Here is an 8,128-nt window from a genome sequence, read left to right on the forward strand (position 1 = left end):
TGCCCGGTGGCACCTGCTCCTCCAGGCAGTCACATGCAGACTGAACACAGGCCCCTCCAAAGACAGCACCAGACAACAAAAACCAGGGCACTCTGCGTGGATGTGACCCAGGCTTGGGCCCTGTGCTGCACCGTGTCAGCTCCTGGATCCCACATCACCACTCGGGGAGGCAATGCTACACCGGTTCCCTCACTCAGAGGAGCAAACTGACGCTGAGATCAAGCTGTGTGCTGGTGAGGATTTACAGCCAGCATTTGCCTACTTCAATGGCGTGCATTTCTCCACCCCAGCCGATTTCAAGCTGCCTACATGAGGTCACCAACTGTGACAATGGGAAGTGATGGGTACAGCCGGCTCCAGCCACCACTGAGAGAGATTCAGGAACTCACTAACCCTGAACAAGCCAAGCCTGAAGGCAAACCCAGGCACATCCCTGGTGGAATCCAGTCCTTAGTTATTCTGACAAGGATGCATTGTTTCTAGGCTGAAGCCTTAAAAAATGCAAAAAGCCTGAGATGGTGATTTAGCCATTGGAAATCCACAGTTAGCCTTGAAGCAAAGAACGTTTTGTTTTTTGTTTTTTTCCTGAAAATAATACCACAGCTCCCCATTTGCTTGTAGGGTCCCGAGCACATGGCAGGAGTTGGCATCCACACCGGGGGCTCTGCTCTCTTTCTAGGTGTTAGTTCAGTGCCCAGATGCCAGAGATTTTCCCCTCTCAGCCCGTCTCTCCCCTTGTGGTTTTCTGATTCCCGTCCCCGGTTGCCGCTGCCGTCTCCTCTCGGGTGGGAAGAGAGGTGAGCTCAGATCCACAGGGACTCGTCTCTGTTTACCTTTTCTGTAAGCAGGTTTGTAATGGTCTCATTTGTCCCAAAGCCCCCTGTTCTGGGAGCTCCCACCTGAATGTCTGTGCATCCTGCAAGGAACATTTGAGCCAGAACCCGGGGATGTTCCCACTGTTCGACTTTCAGCAGACCTTGGCCACGATGCACCACCAGGCTCCAGAAGGGTGAGCAAGTCCCCGGCGGTGGGGACTGCCTGTGTGAACGTTAGGGTGGCAGGACCGCCAAGGCGGATGTGTGCCAGCCCGGGAGCCAGAGCGGCAGGGTCTGCGGTGACTCCTTGCGGCGGCCTGTTCCCAACAACCGAAGAAAGGTACTCAGCATCCCATGAGATGCACCAGCTCCCAGCAAGGAGAGAAAGGGACTCTGCAATGGTCAGCAGGAGCTGACTTCTTTCCACGGAGCGATCAGTGGGCTCCCACTGTGGATCACAGTCTGTTCATAAAGTCATTTAAAATTGCCTGGGTTCTCTGTTCCCATGTAAGCCTCTCCCAGTGGAGGAACTGAAATGCACCTGGTTATTTCTATCAGGGATAGGCAACCTCCCGGCCATGTAACTGAGGCTGACCCTCCCCTTATTTACTGTGGAGGAACCCAGACCAGTGTAGTCACTAAAACAACAGAAAGCTGTCTCCTGCCCATCCTCTTCCTACCATCCAGTGAACTTGGAAGTGTCTCAGGTGAGCCAAGGCTGCAGGCAATGACAGAGACTGAATATGGAAACCCACAGTGTGGATCCACGGGGACAACAGGCTGCCTTCCCTGTGCTGGGCATCTTCCCTGCTTCCTGGAGCTGTGGGCCTTTAAGATCATGGGCTGAGTGGAAGCAGGCAGCAGCCCAGCTGGAAGGACATAGGCACCAGGCAGATGCCATGGATCACCACAGCATCCTACGCTAAAGCATACCTATGGTTCTGTGGGCTTGAAATGACATGTGCCCCACACTCGGCATGGCACTGGGTCCTGCCCTTGGAGGGCGAGGCTGAAGCGTCCATGAGGAAACCACTATATATGTATATATATATATATATATATATATATATATATATATATATATATATATACACACATACACACACACACACACACACATACATACAATGAAATATTACACAGCCATAAAAAAGAATGAAATCATGCACTTTGCAGCAACACGATGGACCTAGAGATTATCATACTAAGTTAAGTAAGTCAGACAGAGAAAGACAAATATCATATGATATCACTTATATGTGGAATCTAAAATATGATACAAATGAACTTATTTACAAAACAGAAACAGACTCACAGACCTAGAAAACAAACTTATGGTTACCAAAGGAGAAAGGTGGGGGGCAGAGATAAATTAGGAGTATGGGATTAGCAGATACAAACTACTATATATAAAATAGATAAAAAACAAATACCTATTGAATAGCACAAGGAACTATACACAAGATCTTGTAATAAACAATAATGGAAAGAATATATATATATATATATATATATATATATATAAATGAATCACTTTGTTGTCCCCCTGAATAACTGTAAATCAACTATACTTCAATTAAAAATGTAAAAAAATAAAATTAAAAATAAATACAGTTTTTAATTTAAAAAAATGAGGAAATGGGGGGAAGGTGACATGACCAAGAGAAGACCCAGGAAAACTGCAGTCCCCCGTGTGCTCCAGGAGATGGGGGAGGGGCTGCAGCAGGCAAGCTCCGCTTCACACCCAGGAATAAACCTAAGGGCAATGCAAGACAGGGAACACATTCCTACAAGTGACCCCTTCCGTGCATTGAAGGGGCTGTCCAGAATCTGTGAGTTCACTATCACAGGCAAGGAAGACAGATAACTTTCCTTCAAAGATGCCCTAGGAGTTGAGGAGACCTCTCCCTCATTCACTGCTCAGACAGTGGGTATTGCTCTTCCAGTGGTTTCAGAAGTCCTGTCACCTGATCCAGATGACAAGCTTCTTAAGTTGTATGTACGATGTTGCAACCCACTCATTCATTTGTATCTCTATGTGAAATGAGTTTGAATAAGTTCTGTAAAGTTTAACTACAGGAGACTCAACCCAGTATTAGCTAGACTTAGTTTTAAAAATCATTGCACACAAGGTATATCGGTTTTAAATTCCCATCCAGGGATGTTGGACATTGACTAATTCTCCCATCACTTTTTGTAAATGGACAGGATGCTGCCTTACATAATAAACAATCAGTATCCCATGACAGACCCATCTAAAAACATCCTCGCTCAAGTGATCCCGGCTTACATAAACCAAAGAGATGATTTTCCCATCCACCTCAAATTTAAATTGACTGCTTTGTTTAGCACTAAATAAAACGCACCTTTGTTAACTATCACCTCATCCTCCGGTCCGGGGAGACCCAGCTGATTGCTTCTTAAAGCCGCGAACAGACAAAGTAAAAATCCATAGCTACATTAGTTGCAGGTTACCAGTCAATAAGTATTCATTAACTAGTGCATTGCTTCTATTCAGGCTACAGTGTCATTTGTTTTCTATTTTTATTAGTTTTGATCATACAATAAGGCTTCTTTTTTTTCCTGGAGCAGTAAATCTGCATCAATACAAGTAAATCTCTGCCTAACGTGAGGCGCTGCATCTTTATTAGTGCCGGGAGCGGTCCTGCATACAAACTCCCTCCCATCCCCTCGCTCCATCTCTTGCAGGGAATATCTCAGCAGAAGCAGAAACACTGAACATCACGGAGGAAAATAAGGGAGACAGTTCAATGCAAATCCAGTTAAGACTCAGCTCCGCCACTGACTTGCCCATCGTTCTGGTGGGTCCCTGGTGCTGATGGGTCCCTCGAGCATCCCCCCCCCCGACTCTTCACCCAACCCCGGGGGCGATCAGTGCCTGAGGGCTGATCACTGGTCCCAGGATTCCTCTGTGAGTCTGTGTTCCACAGCCCAACGTGGGGAGCACAGGCACCTTCTAAGCCCAGGATCTGGAGTGACATCTCCCTGGGTCTCTCAGGGTCTGTAAAATGAGACTATGGATACTCCTGTGACCAGTGATTCAGCCAGGTCAGGAGGATTAAGCAAAATCAGGAACATGAAATCACCATTAGTTTGTATCCATTCAATGTTTCGTCCCCACCCTCCACTGTCCCTGTTGTGCAAACCTCAATTATGTTTTTAAAATGAGATATTGTCACTTCATTGTATTATTGTATTTAAAAGAAAGTGATTCTTCTTTTTTTCAGAAAAAAAAAGAAAAAAATAACTTCCCTTACTATAACACTTGTAAATCACATGGAAGTAATAGACATTTAATATTTGATCTTTTTGTCAAAATAATGAACAAATCATTAAATGTTTCTCTGGGCACCATAATTCTTAAAATATTCATTTGAAAGGCACATCTCCTCATCTGCATCTGGGAATAATCTGTCTCAGTTGTTCAAGAAATACATATATGGCTGCTTTTATTCTTATATTGTTGATTTAGAGCAAGTTCTTGATGTTCTTTTGTGGGAAAAGTACTTTAAATTTCACTCGTTAGAGGGGCCTGTTAGAGTTCACACAAAGCCAGGTTGAAAAATGTAAACATTTCCATTTTGTTAAACCAAAAGCAGAGATGGTTAAGGGTCTTCCCAGCTGTTCCTAGAGGAGCTCCTGTACCACCTGGAAGTCGGGGAAACATCTTCTGAAACCGAGTCCCCCTAAAAGCGACCTCCCCTGCCAAGTCTAGGTTCAACCTCTCTATCCAAAACTTTCTTGTCCCACCCTGTTCCCTTAAGGATTGAGGGAAGTCAAAGAAAAGGGGGAGGGAAACCGACCAGGACCCTGTGGGGGTCTCCAGTGTACAAGCCACTCCACGTCCCCTGCTGTGCTTTCATATTCCCTGTGTTCCAAAGAGCAGATTTGGGCAGTTAATGATGAGCACACCAGAGTCCCAGGACTCCTAGTTCCTCCTGAGGGATATAGATAACAATCTGATGCTCACCTTTGAGTTGTTCTGCAGATACTAAGACCCCCACCCGGTGGAGGATTGTGATCACATGCTGACCACAAGCATGCGGAGCTCAGACTGGTTGGAAACAGAAGGTAGATGATGCTGACGTCTGCCTGTGACCTCACCATCAACCAATTCAAAGGATGTCCAGGAGCTGATCAGGCATCCCACAACCCTCACCCCTAATGTTGCCTTTAAAAACCCTTCTCTGAAAGCCATAGGGGAGGTCGGGTCTTCTGAGCATGAGTTGCCCCTTCTCCTTGCTGGGTGCCCTGCAAACAAACACTGTACTTTCCTTCCCCATAACCTGGTGTTGGTAGATTGGCTTTGCCGCCCATCAGGAGAGCAGACCCAAGTTTCGTTCTGTTAACACTCACCTGTTAGCACACAAAACATTCCCCTGTGGATGAATTGAGCCCCAATCCCAGAGGCAGAAGACTGTGGTTATGATGCTCACCAACCTGATTTATCCTGAGCTTTCATTTCCAGTTTTCAGAAGTTTTTCTCATGTCACTTTTGAAAATTTTGTACTTTCAGTCAGCTTCCTTCAGCCTTGTCCACGATATTCTCTCAGTACTTTAGAGAAAAATACAGCCCTGATGTGTTCTGCTCACCAGGACAGATGATGGGCAACTCCACTTATACAACTCACCTGGGTGACAGGGGAACAGACAAGGACTCCAAGGGGAGAAAAGCACCCCAGCTGACCGCATCCACGCTCAACTGATGCCGAGGGCAGTTTACTCCCACGGGAGAACTGCTCTCTGGCAATGGTGTTTTATTCTTCACAACTTTTTTCCCTATGATGTTAAGTTACAAGATAATTTGGAAATGCCAGGAAAAGGAGAAAGAGACCCATTTTTAAAAAATAACCTCCATGACTTGGACGTTTTGATCAGCTCCTGCTTGTGGAGCAAAATGATCCAAGCACAGAAGGAGATGTGGCCATCATTAGCTTGAGTGTCCTGGACACGTGGCTGACAGTCAGCAGGAAAATCATCCTCAAAACCTGCAGGAGCCAGATGGGGTGAGTGCACCAGTTATGACACGGCTTACTTACCATAAGGGAGGGAGGGTGGCCCCATCAGCACAGACCACCTTTCCTGGGATGATGGCATGATGGGCCTCAGGAGGCACATGGCCACGTTTACCCACTCTCTGAAAATTAAGTTCTGATTTTAAGTTGACCCACACTTAGGTCTGGGGAAATAAACAGTTTTTAATTTTTAAAAAGCAAAAAGTAAATGTTTGAAAATTCAAAATATTCCTTGTAGAGCCTCACACTCTGTGAACTCATGGAGGTGGTGCTTATCATCCTAGTGACACCAAAGTGACCCTTTAGAACTGGAGAAATGTCCTATAAAGATGCAGACAGGGCTGTGAAAAGAACAAAAGAGAAGCAGTAAATTAGGGAGAAATAATCAACTCCAGGAATGTCTATTTCTGCCCCAGCAGAGGAAATGCGAGCGGTCGTCCAGCTTCGAGGGCTGAGTCCACCCCCAGAAGACCCCAAGCACCCCACCTCCCGCCCCCTCCAGCCATGGGCTCCAACCTCTTGCCCAGACGCGTGATCTGGAGGGCACGTACTGCCCCGTGGCGCCAACCTGGCCCCCAGGGTTCGGGGACTTTCTCCCACGTAACCTCCATCAAATCGTCCTAAAGGGTCAGCACTGTCCCTGGTTTCCACAAGGAAACTGAGCCTCAGGCTGTGCCAGAAGGAGGCCCCTGAAGGTGCCAGACTTGCCCTGAGGATTCACACACCGTGTTTCAACCACAGACCCTCACAACCACCCTGGTCGGTTTCTTAATTCACAGGTTGTGGATTAAGGCATCAGTGAGGTCAAGCAGCTTGGTCCCAGCAGCCACCTGCGGGTACCGCTGTTGGCCCAGAGAGTTCAGGAGTGCCTGGGACCCGAAGCCTGCGGTGTAGAGCTGGATGTGCTGGAGGGTCCAGGCCTGGGAATCTCCACCAGCTCTTCACCTTCAACCTTCCGGCTCCTCTTCCACGGCTGTGAAAGCCTGGATGTCTCCAGACCAGTCTCATGCTGTTGCCCTGACCACCACCCCCCACCTAGTCCTCAGTGCAAGCCCACCTGTTGCATTTACCTGTGACACAGCGCCCACTCGTCCCCCATGCCCCCATGAGGCCCCATCGCCCCCGACATCAAACGCCGGCCCTGGCCTCCGAGCCTACCAGAGTCCCTGCCCACTCTGCATCCCAACACATCCTCCAGATGGCGGCCGACACAGAGGACGCGAGGAGTGGGCCTCTGGGCACTGCGTTGCTCCTCCTGCACGAGAATGACGAGGATGCTGGTAGCGTCGTGCATGACAGCCAACACAGAGGACCGGGGTGTGCGTCCACGGCGGCACACAACAAAGACGCGTTTACTGTTAATAATGCCCTGGATTAAGGGGGCTGGTCGCGCGCTCCTCCCCCCACAGGAAGTATGCGGTTTCAGTAAGTGCCACTCCTTGTACTGGCAGCTTGGGAACTTGGAGATGAACAGGTTAAACTGGCCTCTTAATTCCTGGGCTTTTTAGCACTTTTCACACCAGTGTGTGTGGGGGTCTCATTAGGGCACAAAACACAGCAAGCCCCACCCATCAGGGACCACAAAGCGCCCTGTCCCAGGGAGGCGCCCTGTCCCATGGAAGCTCCACGGGACGGAACACCTTCACCTTTCTAAAGACTTTTTACACCTTAGCCAGTCGCACTCACCCCACACCCCCGTCTGATGCAACGGGTGATGTAAACTACACCCGTTTACAGCAGGGACCTGCCTGCTGGCGTCAGCATGGGTGTTGCTCCCTGCTCTTTGCCCCTGGCATGAGTGGGCTCAGAGGATCAGTCCTGTGGGCCCAGGCCACATGTGAGGACCCGCGTGGTAAAGCACAGGGCCACCTGTGGGGTGGGAACCGGCTGAGAGGTGCCTGGTCTACATGGGCCCCCACACATTGATGCCATCTCAGGGGTTTCTTCGGCCCCTCGCAGCCTGATGGGCCGCCCCACCCATCAGGCACCTTTTCCGAGTGGGCCAGGGGCCGCTTGCCAGCAGGACAGCAGTCGGCCCCAGTGTCGCCCCCCATCGTTCCACAGTTGCCTTCCATCCCCCGGCCCTGGACGGGGGTCTGCCAGTGTGGACCAGACCCAATGCCAGAGCAGGTGGGGAAGAGCAGGCGACTCGGGCCGCCTTACTGGGGAGAGGAGACTGGCCTCTGAGCCTCATCTTCTCAACTCCACACCGAGCACCGTGCACCACAAGCCAGGCGGACAGGCGGAGGCGGTGCCCTGTGAGTCCCTGTAGTTTCT

The sequence above is a fragment of the Mesoplodon densirostris genome, chromosome 3 (assembly GCF_025265405.1).
Source record: "Mesoplodon densirostris isolate mMesDen1 chromosome 3, mMesDen1 primary haplotype, whole genome shotgun sequence".
In the NCBI taxonomy this organism is placed as follows: Eukaryota; Metazoa; Chordata; class Mammalia; order Artiodactyla; family Ziphiidae; genus Mesoplodon; species Mesoplodon densirostris.